This window comes from Giraffa tippelskirchi, chromosome X, assembly GCF_054371585.1.
Source record: "Giraffa tippelskirchi isolate mGirTip1 chromosome X, T2T-mGirTip1v1.2.pri, whole genome shotgun sequence".
Classification (NCBI taxonomy): Eukaryota; Metazoa; Chordata; class Mammalia; order Artiodactyla; family Giraffidae; genus Giraffa; species Giraffa tippelskirchi.
The window spans coordinates 37,559,028-37,579,441 of NC_137289.1; the positions used below are offsets into that span (position 1 = coordinate 37,559,028).

The following is a 20,414-nucleotide window of genomic DNA, read 5'->3' on the forward strand; positions in this document are numbered from 1 at the left end:
CTGCAGGATGGGCCAGGTGGCCGGCGGCAGGAGCTTCAGGGCCTTGTTCCTGAACATGGCCGCCACCGACACCACGCCCCCGAGGGCTTGACAGCCAGGGGCTCCTCGTTGGGCGAGCCCGGCCCCAAACAGCACTACCTGTTGCTCCCACACCGGCTCTGGTGAGGTGCCAGGCAGTCAGGTTGGCCCAGGATCTTCTGAGTGCTTGAAACCCTCACTCCCCAGGGCCTCTCTTCACAGGCCTTTCCGCAGCAGGATCCGCAGCAAGGGCCTGCACGCCTTGCTCAAAATGGTTCCGCTTGATGGCAGTGTTGCTCCAGAAATCCAGCCACCCTCTGGAGCTGGGAGCCTCCCTCCGCCCTTTGCGTGTTCAAAAAGGCCAATGGTAGCCAAAAACACCTTCCAAACTCTGCCAGCTGGGTTGGCTCCACTGGAATGTTGGGGAAAGACCTGTGTCCTCTTTCGGGGGCTCTCCTGGGCTGGAAGACCATAGGGAAAAGGGAATCCAGAGGAGCCGTCCAACTCTGGGTCCACGTCCACAGCAGTCTCTGGGACTCTGAGGCGAGTGGCCTGGCCGCTGCCTCCTGGGGAGACTGCGATGTGATGGATTCTGTCACTTTGTTGTTACTGATGTGGGTTAGGATCAGAATTACCTGGATGATTCACGAATTAGGGTTTGGTTGAAAACCCTTGCCACGTGGACTACATCCAGGTTCTAGCCGTGCATCGTAGTGTGTGCTCCTGTCATAAGGGGTCCTTTTGCAATAGGTGTAGACATTGGTCCCCACAGAGCACTCTTACTTAAATGGCTCCGTCCACTTTGGTAACTTGTTTCTAGCTAGGTGACTGAGTGTGCTCAACAAACCCTAGACTTAAGTCATGTGTCCCTTCTGCCAGGACACTCATCCCTCATGGGAATCAATTAAGTGCCGATCGGGAGAACGTTTGTGTATCTGTGCATGCAGGGCTAACAGGTTATTCTTTTCACAAACCTCAGGGCCGGTAGTGTAGGTGAGCAGAAAAGGGCATCGGTATGTTAGACCGCAACCTCAGTCCACAACACTGAGTCTAAATGGTTACAGTGAGTTACATCACAGTGGGTTTGCAGTATAAAGTCCAGACCATCTAGACATTTATGCTGACTTCTCCTAGGGGTAGGTAGTGTGGTTTGATCGGGTGTTTTGGTTTGTTTTCTCTTAATGGGACTTTGTGGTGACTGGTGTGTTTTTTGTTTTGGTTGGTTTCTTATCTCTTTGAAGCTGAATTCATACTGATGGATATGGATCTGCATCTGAGGCAAAGGTATTCAACGGTATTTTCTTTCCTTTTCAGGTCGCGGTTTGCTAAAATAATGAAAGAGAGTGATCAACGGCTCATATGTTGCCTTGGTGTGGAGCCAGCGTTGAGGCACAGACGAAGAGCAGACACTGATTTCAGACGTCTCATAGGTACGTAACACAGCCCTCAGTTGTGCTTTGGTTCCGTTACCCGCTTCTGAACAGTAGGCACCTCTCTCGGGGCGGGTCTCTCACCGAACTTCTCGGGTTACTGTCTGGTTACTAGCGTGTTCAGGCATTCTTCGTCGCCACAGTTGTATCATCGTAATGGTCAGAAACGTTTTCCCTGTTTGCTTCAACTATCAACCATTTGCAAGTTCAAAGGTGCCCGAATTCCATTTAAAATCAAGCCCGGCAAGGGCCATTATTTTCCTGGAGCCGATGTCACACATCTGATGGGTGTGGAAGAGAACTCCCAGGTGTACTTTGTGTTTTCCTCCTTTGCAGGTCAGAAAGATGATTTTCTGAAGTATTTTAGTGCAGTTTATACTGGTTCCATGCAGGTCCGTCCTTAATGCTGAGACTGAGCAAAGGCATGGTTAGTTCAGCAACCTGAGTCCTTCTAAACCTACCAAAGTAGCCTTCCTGCAGGATGGGCCAGGTCGCTGGCGGCAGGAGCTTCAGGGCCTTGTTCCTGAACATGGCCGCCACGGACACCACGCCCCCGAGGGCTTGACAGCCAGGGGCTCCTCGGTGGGCGAGGCTGCCCCAAACATCACTACCTATTGCTCCCACACCAGCTCTGGTGAGGTGTCAGGCAGTCAGGTTCGCCCAGGATCTTCTGAGTGCTCGAAACCCTCACTCCCCAGGGCCTCTCTTCACAGGCCTTTCTGCAGCAGGATCCGCAGGAAGGGCCTGCACGCCTTGCTCAAAATGGTTCCGCTTGATGGCAGTGTTGCTCCAGAAATACCAGCCACCCTCTGGAGCTGGGCGCCTCCCTCCGCCCTTTGCGTGTTCAAAAAGGCCAATGGTAGCCAAAAACACCTTCCAAACTCTGCCAGCTGGGTTGGCTCCACTGGAATGTTGGGGAAAGACCTGTGTCCTCTTTCTGGGGCTCTCCTGGGCTGGAAGACCATAGGGAAAAGGGAATCCAGAGGAGCCGTCCAACTCTGGGTCCACGTCCACAGCAGTCTCTGGGACTCTGAGGCGAGTGGCCTGGCCGCTGCCTCCTGGGGAGACTGCGATGTGATGGATTCTGTCACTTTGTTGTTACTGATGTGGGTTAGGATCAGAATTACCTGGATGATTCACGAATTAGGGTTTGGTTGAAAACCCTTGCCACGTGGACTACATCCAGGTTCTAGCCGTGCATCGTAGTGTGTGCTCCTGTCATAAGGGGTCCTTTTGCAATAGGTGTAGACATTGGTCCCCACAGAGCACTCTTACTTAAATGGCTCCGTCCACTTTGGTAACTTGTTTCTAGCTAGGTGACTGAGTGTGCTCAACAAACCCTAGACTTAAGTCATGTGTCCCTTCTGCCAGGACACTCATCCCTCATGGGAATCAATTAAGTGCCGAGCGGGAGAACGTTTGTGTATCTGTGCATGCAGGGCTAACAGGTTATTCTTTTCACAAACCTCAGGGCCGGTAGTGTAGGTGAGCAGAAAAGGGCATCGGTATGTTAGACCGCAACCTCAGTCCACAACACTGAGTCTAAATGGTTACAGTGAGTTACATCACAGTGGGTTTGCAGTATAAAGTCCAGACCATCTAGACATTTATGCTGACTTCTCCTAGGGGTAGGTAGTGTGGTTTGATCGGGTGTTTTGGTTTGTTTTCTCTTAATGGGACTTTGTGGTGACTGGTGTGTTTTTTGTTTTGGTTGGTTTCTTATCTCTTTGAAGCTGAATTCATACTGAAGGATATGGATCTGCATCTGAGGCAAAGGTATTCAACGGTATTTTCTTTCCTTTTCAGGTCGCGGTTTGCTAAAATAATGAAAGAGAGTGATCAACGGCTCATATGTTGCCTTGGTGTGGAGCCAGCGTTGAGGCACAGACGAAGAGCAGACACTGATTTCAGACGTCTCATAGGTACGTAACACAGCCCTCAGTTGTGCTTTGGTTCCGTTACCCGCTTCTGAACAGTAGGCACCTCTCTCGGGGCGGGTCTCTCACCGAACTTCTCGGGTTACTGTCTGGTTACTAGCGTGTTCAGGCATTCTTCGTCGCCACAGTTGTATCATCGTAATGGTCAGAAACGTTTTCCCTGTTTGCTTCAACTATCAACCATTTGCAAGTTCAAAGGTGCCCGAATTCCATTTAAAATCAAGCCCGGCAAGGGCCATTATTTTCCTGGAGCCGATGTCACACATCTGATGGGTGTGGAAGAGAACTCCCAGGTGTACTTTGTGTTTTCCTCCTTTGCAGGTCAGAAAGATGATTTTCTGAAGTATTTTAGTGCAGTTTATACTGGTTCCATGCAGGTCCGTCCTTAATGCTGAGACTGAGCAAAGGCATGGTTAGTTCAGCAACCTGAGTCCTTCTAAACCTACCAAAGTAGCCTTCCTGCAGGATGGGCCAGGTCGCTGGCGGCAGGAGCTTCAGGGCCTTGTTCCTGAACATGGCCGCCACCGACACCACGCCCCCGAGGGTTGACAGCCAGGGGCTCCTCGGTGGGCGAGGCTGCCCCAAACAGCACTACCTATTGCTCCCACACCAGCTCTGGTGAGGTGTCAGGCAGTCAGGTTCGCCCAGGATCTTCTGAGTGCTCGAAACCCTCACTCCCCAGGGCCTCTCTTCACAGGCCTTTCTGCAGCAGGATCCGCAGGAAGGGCATGCACGCCTTGCTCAAAATGGTTCCGCTTGATGGCAGTGTTGCTCCAGAAATACCAGCCACCCTCTGGAGCTGGGCGCCTCCCTCCGCCCTTTGCGTGTTCAAAAAGGCCAATGGTAGCCAAAAACACCTTCCAAACTCTGCCAGCTGGGTTGGCTCCACTGGAATGTTGGGGAAAGACCTGTGTCCTCTTTCTGGGGCTCTCCTGGGCTGGAAGACCATAGGGAAAAGGGAATCCAGAGGAGCCGTCCAACTCTGGGTCCACGTCCACAGCAGTCTCTGGGACTCTGAGGCGAGTGGCCTGGCCGCTGCCTCCTGGGGCGACCGCGATGTGATGGATTCTGTCACTTTGTTGTTACTGATGTGGGTTAGGATCAGAATTACCTGGATGATTCACGAATTAGGGTTTGGTTGAAAACCCTTGCCACGTGGACTACATCCAGGTTCTAGCCGTGCATCGTAGTGTGTGCTCCTGTCATAAGGGGTCCTTTTGCAATAGGTGTAGACATTGGTCCCCACAGAGCACTCTTACTTAAGTGGCTCCGTCCACTTTGGTAACTTGTTTCTAGCTAGGTGACTGAGTGTGCTCAACAAACCCTAGACTTAAGTCATGTGTCCCTTCTGCCAGGACACTCATCCCTCATGGGAATCAATTAAGTGCCGATCGGGAGAACGTTTGTGTATCTGTGCATGCAGGGCTAACAGGTTATTCTTTTCACAAACCTCAGGGCCGGTAGTGTAGGTGAGCAGAAAAGGGCATCGGTGTGTTAGACCGCAACCTCAGTCCACAACACTGAGTCTAAATGGTTACAGTGAGTTACATCACAGTGGGTTTGCAGTATAAAGTCCAGACCATCTAGACATTTATGCTGACTTCTCCTAGGGGTAGGTAGTGTGGTTTGATCGGGTGTTTTGGTTTGTTTTCTCTTAATGGAACTTTGTGGTGACTGGTGTGTTTTTTGTTTTGGTTGGTTTCTTATCTCTTTGAAGCTGAATTCATACTGAAGGATATGGATCTGCATCTGAGGCAAAGGTATTCAACGGTATTTTCTTTCCTTTTCAGGTCGCGGTTTGCTAAAATAATGAAAGAGAGTGATCAACGGCTCATATGTTGCCTTGGTGTGGAGCCAGCGTTGAGGCACAGACGAAGAGCAGACACTGATTTCAGACGTCTCATAGGTACGTAACACAGCCCTCAGTTGTGCTTTGGTTCCGTTACCCGCTTCTGAACAGTAGGCACCTCTCTTGGGGCGGGTCTCTCACCGAACTTCTCGGGTTACTGTCTGGTTACTAGCGTGTTCAGGCATTCTTCGTCGCCACAGTTGTATCATCGTAATGGTCAGAAACGTTTTCCCTGTTTGCTTCAACTATCAACCATTTGCAAGTTCAAAGGTGCCCGAATTCCATTTAAACTCAAGCCCGGCAAGGGCCATTATTTTCCTGGAGCCGATGTCACACATCTGATGGGTGTGGAAGAGAACTCCCAGGTGTACTTTGTGTTTTCCTCCTTTGCAGGTCAGAAAGATGATTTTCTGAAGTACTTTAGTGCAGTTTATACTGGTTCCATGCAGGTCTGTCCTTAATGCTGAGACTGAGCAACCTTCCTGCAGGATGGGCCAGGTGGCCGGTGGCAGGAGCTTCAGGGCCTTGTTCCTGAACATGGCCGCCACCGACACCACGCCCCCGAGGGCTTGACAGCCAGGGGCTCCTCGTTGGGCGAGCCCGGCCCCAAACAGCACTACCTGTTGCTCCCACACCGGCTCTGGTGAGGTGCCAGGCAGTCAGGTTGGCCCAGGATCTTCTGAGTGCTTGAAACCCTCACTCCCCAGGGCCTCTCTTCACAGGCCTTTCCGCAGCAGGATCCGCAGCAAGGGCCTGCACGCCTTGCTCAAAATGGTTCCGCTTGATGGCAGTGTTGCTCCAGAAATCCAGCCACCCTCTGGAGCTGGGAGCCTCCCTCCGCCCTTTGCGTGTTCAAAAAGGCCCATGGTAGCCAAAAACACCTTCCAAACTCTGCCAGCTGGGTTGGCTCCACTGGAATGTTGGGGAAAGACCTGTGTCCTCTTTCGGGGGCTCTCCTGGGCTGGAAGACCATAGGGAAAAGGGAATCCAGAGGAGCCGTCCAACTCTGGGTCCACGTCCACAGCAGTCTCTGGGACTCTGAGGCGAGTGGCCTGGCCGCTGCCTCCTGGGGAGACCGCGATGTGATGGATTCTGTCACTTTGTTGTTACTGATGTGGGTTAGGATCAGAATTACCTGGATGATTCATGAATTAGGGTTTGGTTGAAAACCCTTGCCACGTGGACTACATCCAGGTTCTAGCCGTGCATCGTAGTGTGTGCTCCTGTCATAAGGGGTCCTTTTGCAATAGGTGTAGACATTGGTCCCCACAGAGCACTCTTACTTAAGTGGCTCCGTCCACTTTGGTAACTTGTTTCTAGCTAGGTGACTGAGTGTGCTCAACAAACCCTAGACTTAAGTCATGTGTCCCTTCTGCCAGGACACTCATCCCTCATGGGAATCAATTAAGTGCCGAGCGGGAGAACGTTTGTGTATCTGTGCATGCAGGGCTAACAGGTTATTCTTTTCACAAACCTCAGGGCCGGTAGTGTAGGTGAGCAGAAAAGGGCATCGGTATGTTAGACCGCAGCCTCAGTCCACAACACTGAGTCTAAATGGTTACAGTGAGTTACATCACAGTGGGTTTGCAGTATAAAGTCCAGAGCATCTAGACATTTATGCTGACTTCTCCTAGGGGTAGGTAGTGTGGTTTGATCGGGTGTTTTGGTTTGTTTTCTCTTAATGGAACTTTGTGGTGACTGGTGTGTTTTTTGTTTTGGTTGGTTTCTTATCTCTTTGAAGCTGAATTCATACGGAAGGATATGGATCTGCATCTGAGGCAAAGGTATTCAACGGTATTTTCTTTCCTTTTCAGGTCGCGGTTTGCTAAAATAATGAAAGAGAGTGATCAACGGCTCATATGTTGCCTTGGTGTGGAGCCAGCGTTGAGGCACAGACGAAGAGCAGACACTGATTTCAGACGTCTCATAGGTACGTAACACAGCCCTCAGTTGTGCTTTGGTTCCGTTACCCGCTTCTGAACAGTAGGCACCTCTCTCGGGGCGGGTCTCTCACCGAACTTCTCGGGTTACTGTCTGGTTACTAGCGTGTTCAGGCATTCTTCGTCGCCACAGTTGTATCATCGTAATGGTCAGAAACGTTTTCCCTGTTTGCTTCAACTATCAACCATTTGCAAGTTCAAAGGTGCCCGAATTCCATTTAAACTCAAGCCCGGCAAGGGCCATTATTTTCCTGGAGCCGATGTCACACATCTGATGGGTGTGGAAGAGAACTCCCAGGTGTACTTTGTGTTTTCCTCCTTTGCAGGTCAGAAAGATGATTTTCTGAAGTATTTTAGTGCAGTTTATACTGGTTCCATGGAGGTCTGTCCTTAATGCTGAGACTGAGCAACCTTCCTGCACGATGGGCCAGGTGGCCGGTGGCAGGAGCTTCAGGGCCTTGTTCCTGAACATGGCCGCCACTGACACCACGCCCCCGAGGGCTTGACAGCCAGGGGCTCCTCGGTGGGCGAGGCCGGCCCCAAACAGCACTACCTGTTGCTCCCACACCAGCTCTGGTGAGGTGTCAGGCAGTCAGGTTCGCCCAGGATCTTCTGAGTGCTCGAAACCCTCACTCCCCAGGGCCTCTCTTCACAGGCCTTTCTGCAGCAGGATCCGCAGGAAGGGCCTGCACGCCTTGCTCAAAATGGTTCCGCTTGATGGCAGTGTTGCTCCAGAAATGCCAGCCACCCTCTGGAGCTGGGCGCCTCCCTCCGCCCTTTGCGTGTTCAAAAAGGCCAATGGTAGCCAAAAACACCTTCCAAACTCTGCCAGCTGGGTTGGCTCCACTGGAATGTTGGGGAAAGACCTGTGTCCTCTTTCTGGGGCTCTCCTGGGCTGGAAGACCATAGGGAAAAGGGAATCCAGAGGAGCCGTCCAACTCTGGGACCACGTCCACAGCAGTCTCTGGGACTCTGAGGCGAGTGGCCTGGCCGCTGCCTCCTGGGGCGACCGTGATGTGATGGATTCTGTCACTTTGTTGTTACTGATGTGGGTTAGGATCAGAATTACCTGGATGATTCACGAATTAGGGTTTGGTTGAAAACCCTTGCCACGTGGACTACATCCAGGTTCTAGCCGTGCATCGTAGTGTGTGCTCCTGTCATAAGGGGTCCTTTTGCAATAGGTGTAGACATTGGTCCCCACAGAGCACTCTTACTTAAGTGGCTCCGTCCACTTTGGTAACTTGTTTCTAGCTAGGTGACTGAGTGTGCTCAACAAACCCTAGACTTAAGTCATGTGTCCCTTCTGCCAGGACACTCATCCCTCATGGGAATCAATTAAGTGCCGAGCGGGAGAACGTTTGTGTATCTGTGCATGCAGGGCTAACATGTTATTCTTTTCACAAACCTCAGGGCCGGTAGTGTAGGTGAGCAGAAAAGGGCATCGGTGTGTTAGACCGCAGCCTCAGTCCACAACACTGAGTCTAAATGGTTACAGTGAGTTACATCACAGTGGGTTTGCAGTATAAACTCCAGACCATCTAGACATTTATGCTGACTTCTCCTAGGGGTAGGTAGCATGGTTTGATCGGGTGTTTTGGTTTGTTTTCTCTTAATGGAACTTTGTGGTGACTGGTGTGTTTTTTGTTTTGGTTGGTTTCTTATCTCTTTGAAGCTGAATTCATACTGAAGGATATGGATCTGCATCTGAGGCAAAGGTATTCAACGGTATTTTCTTTCCTTTTCAGGTCGCGGTTTGCTAAAATAATGAAAGAGAGTGATCAACGGCTCATATGTTGCCTTGGTGTGGAGCCAGCGTTAAGGCACAGACGAAGAGCAGACACTGATTTCAGACGTCTCATAGGTACGTAACACAGCCCTCAGTTGTGCTTTGGTTCCGTTACCCGCTTCTGAACAGTAGGCACCTCTCTTGGGGCGGGTCTCTCACCGAACTTCTCGGGTTACTGTCTGGTTACTAGCGTGTTCAGGCATTCTTCGTCGCCACAGTTGTATCATCGTAATGGTCAGAAACGTTTTCCCTGTTTGCTTCAACTATCAACCATTTGCAAGTTCAAAGGTGCCCGAATTCCATTTAAACTCAAGCCCGGCAAGGGCCATTATTTTCCTGGAGCCGATGTCACACATCTGATGGGTGTGGAAGAGAACTCCCAGGTGTACTTTGTGTTTTCCTCCTTTGCAGGTCAGAAAGATGATTTTCTGAAGTATTTTAGTGCAGTTTATACTGGTTCCATGGAGGTCTGTCCTTAATGCTGAGACTGAGCAACCTTCCTGCACGATGGGCCAGGTGGCCGGTGGCAGGAGCTTCAGGGCCTTGTTCCTGAACATGGCCGCCACCGACACCACGCCCCCGAGGGCTTGACAGCCAGGGGCTCCTCGGTGGGCGAGGCCGGCCCCAAACAGCACTACCTGTTGCTCCCACACCAGCTCTGGTGAGGTGTCAGGCAGTCAGGTTCGCCCAGGATCTTCTGAGTGCTCGAAACCCTCACTCCCCAGGGCCTCTCTTCACAGGCCTTTCTGCAGCAGGATCCGTAGGAAGGGCCTGCACGCCTTGCTCAAAATGGTTCCGCTTGATGGCAGTGTTGCTCCAGAAATGCCAGCCACCCTCTGGAGCTGGGCGCCTCCCTCCGCCCTTTGCGTGTTCAAAAAGGCCAATGGTAGCCAAAAACACCTTCCAAACTCTGCCAGCTGGGTTGGCTCCACTGGAATGTTGGGGAAAGACCTGTGTCCTCTTTCTGGGGCTCTCCTGGGCTGGAAGACCATAGGGAAAAGGGAATCCAGAGGAGCCGTCCAACTCTGGGTCCACGTCCACAGCAGTCTCTGGGACTCTGAGGCGAGTGGCCTGGCCGCTGCCTCCTGGGGAGACCGCGATGTGATGGATTCTGTCACTTTGTTGTTACTGATGTGGGTTAGGATCAGAATTACCTGGATGATTCACGAATTAGGGTTTGGTTGAAAACCCTTGCCACGTGGACTACATCCAGGTTCTAGCCGTGCATCGTAGTGTGTGCTCCTGTCATAAGGGGTCCTTTTGCAATAGGTGTAGACATTGGTCCCCACAGAGCACTCTTACTTAAGTGGCTCCGTCCACTTTGGTAACTTGTTTCTAGCTAGGTGACTGAGTGTGCTCAACAAACCCTAGACTTAAGTCATGTGTCCCTTCTGCCAGGACACTCATCCCTCATGGGAATCAATTAAGTGCCGAGCGGGAGAACGTTTGTGTATCTGTGCATGCAGGGCTAACAGGTTATTCTTTTCACAAACCTCAGGGCCGGTAGTGTAGGTGAGCAGAAAAGGGCATCGGTATGTTAGACCGCAGCCTCAGTCCACAACACTGAGTCTAAATGGTTACAGTGAGTTACATCACAGTGGGTTTGCAGTATAAAGTCCAGACCATCTAGACATTTACGCTGACTTCTCCTAGGGGTAGGTAGTGTGGTTTGATCGGGTGTTTTGGTTTGTTTTCTCTTAATGGAACTTTGTGGTGACTGGTGTGTTTTTTGTTTTGGTTGGTTTCTTATCTCTTTGAAGCTGAATTCATACTGAAGGATATGGATCTGCATCTGAGGCAAAGGTATTCAACGGTATTTTCTTTCCTTTTCAGGTCGCGGTTTGCTAAAATAATGAAAGAGAGTGATCAACGGCTCATATGTTGCCTTGGTGTGGAGCCAGCGTTGAGGCACAGACGAAGAGCAGACACTGATTTCAGACGTCTCATAGGTACGTAACACAGCCCTCAGTTGTGCTTTGGTTCCGTTACCCGCTTCTGAACAGTAGGCACCTCTCTTGGGGCGGGTCTCTCACCGAACTTCTCGGGTTACTGTCTGGTTACTAGCGTGTTCAGGCATTCTTCGTCGCCACAGTTGTATCATCGTAATGGTCAGAAACGTTTTCCCTGTTTGCTTCAACTATCAACCATTTGCAAGTTCAAAGGTGCCCGAATTCCATTTAAACTCAAGCCCGGCAAGGGCCATTATTTTCCTGGAGCCGATGTCACACATCTGATGGGTGTGGAAGAGAACTCCCAGGTGTACTTTGTGTTTTCCTCCTTTGCAGGTCAGAAAGATGATTTTCTGAAGTACTTTAGTGCAGTTTATACTGGTTCCATGCAGGTCTGTCCTTAATGCTGAGACTGAGCAACCTTCCTGCAGGATGGGCCAGGTGGCCGGTGGCAGGAGCTTCAGGGCCTTGTTCCTGAACATGGCCGCCACCGACACCACGCCCCCGAGGGCTTGACAGCCAGGGGCTCCTCGGTGGGCGAGGCCGGCCCCAAACAGCACTACCTGTTGCTCCCACACCAGCTCTGGTGAGGTGTCAGGCAGTCAGGTTCGCCCAGGATCTTCTGAGTGCTCGAAACCCTCACTCCCCAGGGCCTCTCTTCACAGGCCTTTCTGCAGCAGGATCCGCAGGAAGGGCCTGCACGCCTTGCTCAAAATGGTTCCGCTTGATGGCAGTGTTGCTCCAGAAATGCCAGCCACCCTCTGGAGCTGGGCGCCTCCCTCCGCCCTTTGCGTGTTCAAAAAGGCCAATGGTAGCCAAAAACACCTTCCAAACTCTGCCAGCTGGGTTGGCTCCACTGGAATGTTGGGGAAAGACCTGTGTCCTCTTTCTGGGGCTCTCCTGGGCTGGAAGACCATAGGGAAAAGGGAATCCAGAGGAGCCGTCCAACTCTGGGACCACGTCCACAGCAGTCTCTGGGACTCTGAGGCGAGTGGCCTGGCCGCTGCCTCCTGGGGCGACCGTGATGTGATGGATTCTGTCACTTTGTTGTTACTGATGTGGGTTAGGATCAGAATTACCTGGATGATTCACGAATTAGGGTTTGGTTGAAAACCCTTGCCACGTGGACTACATCCAGGTTCTAGCCGTGCATCGTAGTGTGTGCTCCTGTCATAAGGGGTCCTTTTGCAATAGGTGTAGACATTGGTCCCCACAGAGCACTCTTACTTAAGTGGCTCCGTCCACTTTGGTAACTTGTTTCTAGCTAGGTGACTGAGTGTGCTCAACAAACCCTAGACTTAAGTCATGTGTCCCTTCTGCCAGGACACTCATCCCTCATGGGAATCAATTAAGTGCCGAGCGGGAGAACGTTTGTGTATCTGTGCATGCAGGGCTAACATGTTATTCTTTTCACAAACCTCAGGGCCGGTAGTGTAGGTGAGCAGAAAAGGGCATCGGTGTGTTAGACCGCAGCCTCAGTCCACAACACTGAGTCTAAATGGTTACAGTGAGTTACATCACAGTGGGTTTGCAGTATAAACTCCAGACCATCTAGACATTTATGCTGACTTCTCCTAGGGGTAGGTAGCATGGTTTGATCGGGTGTTTTGGTTTGTTTTCTCTTAATGGAACTTTGTGGTGACTGGTGTGTTTTTTGTTTTGGTTGGTTTCTTATCTCTTTGAAGCTGAATTCATACTGAAGGATATGGATCTGCATCTGAGGCAAAGGTATTCAACGGTATTTTCTTTCCTTTTCAGGTCGCGGTTTGCTAAAATAATGAAAGAGAGTGATCAACGGCTCATATGTTGCCTTGGTGTGGAGCCAGCGTTAAGGCACAGACGAAGAGCAGACACTGATTTCAGACGTCTCATAGGTACGTAACACAGCCCTCAGTTGTGCTTTGGTTCCGTTACCCGCTTCTGAACAGTAGGCACCTCTCTTGGGGCGGGTCTCTCACCGAACTTCTCGGGTTACTGTCTGGTTACTAGCGTGTTCAGGCATTCTTCGTCGCCACAGTTGTATCATCGTAATGGTCAGAAACGTTTTCCCTGTTTGCTTCAACTATCAACCATTTGCAAGTTCAAAGGTGCCCGAATTCCATTTAAACTCAAGCCCGGCAAGGGCCATTATTTTCCTGGAGCCGATGTCACACATCTGATGGGTGTGGAAGAGAACTCCCAGGTGTACTTTGTGTTTTCCTCCTTTGCAGGTCAGAAAGATGATTTTCTGAAGTATTTTAGTGCAGTTTATACTGGTTCCATGGAGGTCTGTCCTTAATGCTGAGACTGAGCAACCTTCCTGCACGATGGGCCAGGTGGCCGGTGGCAGGAGCTTCAGGGCCTTGTTCCTGAACATGGCCGCCACCGACACCACGCCCCCGAGGGCTTGACAGCCAGGGGCTCCTCGGTGGGCGAGGCCGGCCCCAAACAGCACTACCTGTTGCTCCCACACCAGCTCTGGTGAGGTGTCAGGCAGTCAGGTTCGCCCAGGATCTTCTGAGTGCTCGAAACCCTCACTCCCCAGGGCCTCTCTTCACAGGCCTTTCTGCAGCAGGATCCGTAGGAAGGGCCTGCACGCCTTGCTCAAAATGGTTCCGCTTGATGGCAGTGTTGCTCCAGAAATGCCAGCCACCCTCTGGAGCTGGGCGCCTCCCTCCGCCCTTTGCGTGTTCAAAAAGGCCAATGGTAGCCAAAAACACCTTCCAAACTCTGCCAGCTGGGTTGGCTCCACTGGAATGTTGGGGAAAGACCTGTGTCCTCTTTCTGGGGCTCTCCTGGGCTGGAAGACCATAGGGAAAAGGGAATCCAGAGGAGCCGTCCAACTCTGGGTCCACGTCCACAGCAGTCTCTGGGACTCTGAGGCGAGTGGCCTGGCCGCTGCCTCCTGGGGAGACCGCGATGTGATGGATTCTGTCACTTTGTTGTTACTGATGTGGGTTAGGATCAGAATTACCTGGATGATTCACGAATTAGGGTTTGGTTGAAAACCCTTGCCACGTGGACTACATCCAGGTTCTAGCCGTGCATCGTAGTGTGTGCTCCTGTCATAAGGGGTCCTTTTGCAATAGGTGTAGACATTGGTCCCCACAGAGCACTCTTACTTAAGTGGCTCCGTCCACTTTGGTAACTTGTTTCTAGCTAGGTGACTGAGTGTGCTCAACAAACCCTAGACTTAAGTCATGTGTCCCTTCTGCCAGGACACTCATCCCTCATGGGAATCAATTAAGTGCCGAGCGGGAGAACGTTTGTGTATCTGTGCATGCAGGGCTAACAGGTTATTCTTTTCACAAACCTCAGGGCCGGTAGTGTAGGTGAGCAGAAAAGGGCATCGGTATGTTAGACCGCAGCCTCAGTCCACAACACTGAGTCTAAATGGTTACAGTGAGTTACATCACAGTGGGTTTGCAGTATAAAGTCCAGACCATCTAGACATTTACGCTGACTTCTCCTAGGGGTAGGTAGTGTGGTTTGATCGGGTGTTTTGGTTTGTTTTCTCTTAATGGAACTTTGTGGTGACTGGTGTGTTTTTTGTTTTGGTTGGTTTCTTATCTCTTTGAAGCTGAATTCATACTGAAGGATATGGATCTGCATCTGAGGCAAAGGTATTCAACGGTATTTTCTTTCCTTTTCAGGTCGCGGTTTGCTAAAATAATGAAAGAGAGTGATCAACGGCTCATATGTTGCCTTGGTGTGGAGCCAGCGTTGAGGCACAGACGAAGAGCAGACACTGATTTCAGACGTCTCATAGGTACGTAACACAGCCCTCAGTTGTGCTTTGGTTCCGTTACCCGCTTCTGAACAGTAGGCACCTCTCTTGGGGCGGGTCTCTCACCGAACTTCTCGGGTTACTGTCTGGTTACTAGCGTGTTCAGGCATTCTTCGTCGCCACAGTTGTATCATCGTAATGGTCAGAAACGTTTTCCCTGTTTGCTTCAACTATCAACCATTTGCAAGTTCAAAGGTGCCCGAATTCCATTTAAACTCAAGCCCGGCAAGGGCCATTATTTTCCTGGAGCCGATGTCACACATCTGATGGGTGTGGAAGAGAACTCCCAGGTGTACTTTGTGTTTTCCTCCTTTGCAGGTCAGAAAGATGATTTTCTGAAGTACTTTAGTGCAGTTTATACTGGTTCCATGCAGGTCTGTCCTTAATGCTGAGACTGAGCAACCTTCCTGCAGGATGGGCCAGGTGGCCGGTGGCAGGAGCTTCAGGGCCTTGTTCCTGAACATGGCCGCCACCGACACCACGCCCCCGAGGGCTTGACAGCCAGGGGCTCCTCGTTGGGCGAGCCCGGCCCCAAACAGCACTACCTGTTGCTCCCACACCGGCTCTGGTGAGGTGCCAGGCAGTCAGGTTGGCCCAGGATCTTCTGAGTGCTTGAAACCCTCACTCCCCAGGGCCTCTCTTCACAGGCCTTTCCGCAGCAGGATCCGCAGCAAGGGCCTGCACGCCTTGCTCAAAATGGTTCCGCTTGATGGCAGTGTTGCTCCAGAAATCCAGCCACCCTCTGGAGCTGGGAGCCTCCCTCCGCCCTTTGCGTGTTCAAAAAGGCCAATGGTAGCCAAAAACACCTTCCAAACTCTGCCAGCTGGGTTGGCTCCACTGGAATGTTGGGGAAAGACCTGTGTCCTCTTTCGGGGGCTCTCCTGGGCTGGAAGACCATAGGGAAAAGGGAATCCAGAGGAGCCGTCCAACTCTGGGTCCACGTCCACAGCAGTCTCTGGGACTCTGAGGCGAGTGGCCTGGCCGCTGCCTCCTGGGGAGACTGCGATGTGATGGATTCTGTCACTTTGTTGTTACTGATGTGGGTTAGGATCAGAATTACCTGGATGATTCACGAATTAGGGTTTGGTTGAAAACCCTTGCCACGTGGACTACATCCAGGTTCTAGCCGTGCATCGTAGTGTGTGCTCCTGTCATAAGGGGTCCTTTTGCAATAGGTGTAGACATTGGTCCCCACAGAGCACTCTTACTTAAATGGCTCCGTCCACTTTGGTAACTTGTTTCTAGCTAGGTGACTGAGTGTGCTCAACAAACCCTAGACTTAAGTCATGTGTCCCTTCTGCCAGGACACTCATCCCTCATGGGAATCAATTAAGTGCCGAGCGGGAGAACGTTTGTGTATCTGTGCATGCAGGGCTAACAGGTTATTCTTTTCACAAACCTCAGGGCCGGTAGTGTAGGTGAGCAGAAAAGGGCATCGGTATGTTAGACCGCAGCCTCAGTCCACAACACTGAGTCTAAATGGTTACAGTGAGTTACATCACAGTGGGTTTGCAGTATAAAGTCCAGACCATCTAGACATTTATGCTGACTTCTCCTAGGGGTAGGTAGTGTGGTTTGATCGGGTGTTTTGGTTTGTTTTCTCTTAATGGGACTTTGTGGTGACTGGTGTGTTTTTTGTTTTGGTTGGTTTCTTATCTCTTTGAAGCTGAATTCATACTGATGGATATGGATCTGCATCTGAGGCAAAGGTATTCAACGGTATTTTCTTTCCTTTTCAGGTCGCGGTTTGCTAAAATAATGAAAGAGAGTGATCAACGGCTCATATGTTGCCTTGGTGTGGAGCCAGCGTTGAGGCACAGACGAAGAGCAGACACTGATTTCAGACGTCTCATAGGTACGTAACACAGCCCTCAGTTGTGCTTTGGTTCCGTTACCCGCTTCTGAACAGTAGGCACCTCTCTCGGGGCGGGTCTCTCACCGAACTTCTCGGGTTACTGTCTGGTTACTAGCGTGTTCAGGCATTCTTCGTCGCCACAGTTGTATCATCGTAATGGTCAGAAACGTTTTCCCTGTTTGCTTCAACTATCAACCATTTGCAAGTTCAAAGGTGCCCGAATTCCATTTAAACTCAAGCCCGGCAAGGGCCATTATTTTCCTGGAGCCGATGTCACACATCTGATGGGTGTGGAAGAGAACTCCCAGGTGTACTTTGTGTTTTCCTCCTTTGCAGGTCAGAAAGATGATTTTCTGAAGTACTTTAGTGCAGTTTATACTGGTTCCATGCAGGTCCGTCCTTAATGCTGAGACTGAGCAAAGGCATGGTTAGTTCAGCAACCTGAGTCCTTCTAAACCTACCAAAGTAGCCTTCCTGCAGGATGGGCCAGGTCGCTGGCGGCAGGAGCTTCAGGGCCTTGTTCCTGAACATGGCCGCCACCGACACCACGCCCCCGAGGGCTTGACAGCCAGGGGCTCCTCGGTGGGCGAGGCTGCCCCAAACAGCACTACCTATTGCTCCCACACCAGCTCTGGTGAGGTGTCAGGCAGTCAGGTTCGCCCAGGATCTTCTGAGTGCTCGAAACCCTCACTCCCCAGGGCCTCTCTTCACAGGCCTTTCTGCAGCAGGATCCGCAGGAAGGGCCTGCACGCCTTGCTCAAAATGGTTCCGCTTGATGGCAGTGTTGCTCCAGAAATACCAGCCACCCTCTGGAGCTGGGCGCCTCCCTCCGCCCTTTGCGTGTTCAAAAAGGCCAATGGTAGCCAAAAACACCTTCCAAACTCTGCCAGCTGGGTTGGCTCCACTGGAATGTTGGGGAAAGACCTGTGTCCTCTTTCTGGGGCTCTCCTGGGCTGGAAGACCATAGGGAAAAGGGAATCCAGAGGAGCCGTCCAACTCTGGGTCCACGTCCACAGCAGTCTCTGGGACTCTGAGGCGAGTGGCCTGGCCGCTGCCTCCTGGGGAGACCGCGATGTGATGGATTCTGTCACTTTGTTGTTACTGATGTGGGTTAGGATCAGAATTACCTGGATGATTCACGAATTAGGGTTTGGTTGAAAACCCTTGCCACGTGGACTACATCCAGGTTCTAGCCGTGCATCGTAGTGTGTGCTCCTGTCATAAGGGGTCCTTTTGCAATAGGTGTAGACATTGGTCCCCACAGAGCACTCTTACTTAAATGGCTCCGTCCACTTTGGTAACTTGTTTCTAGCTAGGTGACTGAGTGTGCTCAACAAACCCTAGACTTAAGTCATGTGTCCCTTCTGCCAGGACACTCATCCCTCATGGGAATCAATTAAGTGCCGAGCGGGAGAACGTTTGTGTATCTGTGCATGCAGGGCTAACAGGTTATTCTTTTCACAAACCTCAGGGCCGGTAGTGTAGGTGAGCAGAAAAGGGCATCGGTATGTTAGACCGCAACCTCAGTCCACAACACTGAGTCTAAATGGTTACAGTGAGTTACATCACAGTGGGTTTGCAGTATAAAGTCCAGACCATCTAGACATTTATGCTGACTTCTCCTAGGGGTAGGTAGTGTGGTTTGATCGGGTGTTTTGGTTTGTTTTCTCTTAATGGGACTTTGTGGTGACTGGTGTGTTTTTTGTTTTGGTTGGTTTCTTATCTCTTTGAAGCTGAATTCATACTGAAGGATATGGATCTGCATCTGAGGCAAAGGTATTCAACGGTATTTTCTTTCCTTTTCAGGTCGCGGTTTGCTAAAATAATGAAAGAGAGTGATCAACGGCTCATATGTTGCCTTGGTGTGGAGCCAGCGTTGAGGCACAGACGAAGAGCAGACACTGATTTCAGACGTCTCATAGGTACGTAACACAGCCCTCAGTTGTGCTTTGGTTCCGTTACCCGCTTCTGAACAGTAGGCACCTCTCTCGGGGCGGGTCTCTCACCGAACTTCTCGGGTTACTGTCTGGTTACTAGCGTGTTCAGGCATTCTTCGTCGCCACAGTTGTATCATCGTAATGGTCAGAAACGTTTTCCCTGTTTGCTTCAACTATCAACCATTTGCAAGTTCAAAGGTGCCCGAATTCCATTTAAAATCAAGCCCGGCAAGGGCCATTATTTTCCTGGAGCCGATGTCACACATCTGATGGGTGTGGAAGAGAACTCCCAGGTGTACTTTGTGTTTTCCTCCTTTGCAGGTCAGAAAGATGATTTTCTGAAGTATTTTAGTGCAGTTTATACTGGTTCCATGGAGGTCTGTCCTTAATGCTGAGACTGAGCAACCTTCCTGCACGATGGGCCAGGTGGCCGGTGGCAGGAGCTTCAGGGCCTTGTTCCTGAACATGGCCGCCACCGACACCACGCCCCCGAGGGCTTGACAGCCAGGGGCTCCTCGGTGGGCGAGGCCGGCCCCAAACAGCACTACCTGTTGCTCCCACACCAGCTCTGGTGAGGTGTCAGGCAGTCAGGTTCGCCCAGGATCTTCTGAGTGCTCGAAACCCTCACTCCCCAGGGCCTCTCTTCACAGGCCTTTCTGCAGCAGGATCCGTAGGAAGGGCCTGCACGCCTTGCTCAAAATGGTTCCGCTTGATGGCAGTGTTGCTCCAGAAATGCCAGCCACCCTCTGGAGCTGGGCGCCTCCCTCCGCCCTTTGCGTGTTCAAAAAGGCCAATGGTAGCCAAAAACACCTTCCAAACTCTGCCAGCTGGGTTGGCTCCACTGGAATGTTGGGGAAAGACCTGTGTCCTCTTTCTGGGGCTCTCCTGGGCTGGAAGACCATAGGGAAAAGGGAATCCAGAGGAGCCGTCCAACTCTGGGTCCACGTCCACAGCAGTCTCTGGGACTCTGAGGCGAGTGGCCTGGCCGCTGCCTCCTGGGGAGACCGCGATGTGATGGATTCTGTCACTTTGTTGTTACTGATGTGGGTTAGGATCAGAATTACCTGGATGATTCACGAATTAGGGTTTGGTTGAAAACCCTTGCCACGTGGACTACATCCAGGTTCTAGCCGTGCATCGTAGTGTGTGCTCCTGTCATAAGGGGTCCTTTTGCAATAGGTGTAGACATTGGTCCCCACAGAGCACTCTTACTTAAGTGGCTCCGTCCACTTTGGTAACTTGTTTCTAGCTAGGTGACTGAGTGTGCTCAACAAACCCTAGACTTAAGTCATGTGTCCCTTCTGCCAGGACACTCATCCCTCATGGGAATCAATTAAGTGCCGAGCGGGAGAACGTTTGTGTATCTGTGCATGCAGGGCTAACAGGTTATTCTTTTCACAAACCTCAGGGCCGGTAGTGTAGGTGAGCAGAAAAGGGCATCGGTATGTTAGACCGCAGCCTCAGTCCACAACACTGAGTCTAAATGGTTACAGTGAGTTACATCACAGTGGGTTTGCAGTATAAAGTCCAGACCATCTAGACATTTACGCTGACTTCTCCTAGGGGTAGGTAGTGTGGTTTGATCGGGTGTTTTGGTTTGTTTTCTCTTAATGGAACTTTGTGGTGACTGGTGTGTTTTTTGTTTTGGTTGGTTTCTTATCTCTTTGAAGCTGAATTCATACTGAAGGATATGGATCTGCATCTGAGGCAAAGGTATTCAACGGTATTTTCTTTCCTTTTCAGGTCGCGGTTTGCTAAAATAATGAAAGAGAGTGATCAACGGCTCATATGTTGCCTTGGTGTGGAGCCAGCGTTGAGGCACAGACGAAGAGCAGACACTGATTTCAGACGTCTCATAGGTACGTAACACAGCCCTCAGTTGTGCTTTGGTTCCGTTACCCGCTTCTGAACAGTAGGCACCTCTCTTGGGGCGGGTCTCTCACC

The 20,414-nt window shown here is 51.1% G+C and overlaps 1 long non-coding RNA gene across 1 annotated transcript in view; it reads left to right on the top strand.

Annotated features, from left to right (window-relative positions):
* The window catches only part of LOC145536425 (uncharacterized), a 325,058-nt gene that overhangs the window by 221,876 nt on the left and 82,768 nt on the right, over positions 1–20,414 (top strand). The window contains exons 117-127 of the long non-coding RNA XR_014075840.1: positions 1,333–1,448; positions 3,255–3,370; positions 5,176–5,291; positions 7,049–7,164; positions 8,923–9,038; positions 10,797–10,912; positions 12,671–12,786; positions 14,545–14,660; positions 16,418–16,533; positions 18,340–18,455; positions 20,214–20,329. This is a non-coding gene — a long non-coding RNA (uncharacterized LOC145536425). The remainder of the gene's footprint in view (positions 1–1,332; positions 1,449–3,254; positions 3,371–5,175; positions 5,292–7,048; positions 7,165–8,922; positions 9,039–10,796; positions 10,913–12,670; positions 12,787–14,544; positions 14,661–16,417; positions 16,534–18,339; positions 18,456–20,213; positions 20,330–20,414) is intronic.